Source organism: Octopus bimaculoides, chromosome 29 (assembly GCF_001194135.2).
Source record: "Octopus bimaculoides isolate UCB-OBI-ISO-001 chromosome 29, ASM119413v2, whole genome shotgun sequence".
Lineage (NCBI taxonomy): Eukaryota > Metazoa > Mollusca > Cephalopoda > Octopoda > Octopodidae > Octopus > Octopus bimaculoides.
This window is the reverse complement of record NC_069009.1, coordinates 666,696-667,128: the sequence shown is the minus strand read 5'-3', so window position 1 is coordinate 667,128 and position 433 is coordinate 666,696.

The following is a 433-nucleotide window of genomic DNA, read 5'->3' as shown; positions in this document are numbered from 1 at the left end:
CGGTGTTAAAACGGGGGTAGCTGATGAAGAAGAATGTTCTCTATGTGGCTTGTGTGTTTTCTCGTCTACGTTTTGTTTGCAATGTCCTGTACCCAGATATGCACCTATACATACAGGTGGATGTCGGTATGCACATGCCTGTACGTATGACCGAACGCAGCGTCACCAATCTGTAAGTAGTTTTCGCAACTTTATATTTTCCGACGCTACTCCTTCTCTTTCTCTTCAATTTTCCCCCCTCTCGTTCTTCCTCTGTTTACTACTACGTATCTCTCTTTACCCCTCTAGATAGATAGATACGTAAAAATATACACCTAAGTTTTAAGATAAAGGGGGACATATCCATATTTATGTATTTAAATATATGTATGTATGTATATGTGTATATATATAAATGAAAATATGTATATATCATTATGTATACATATATACG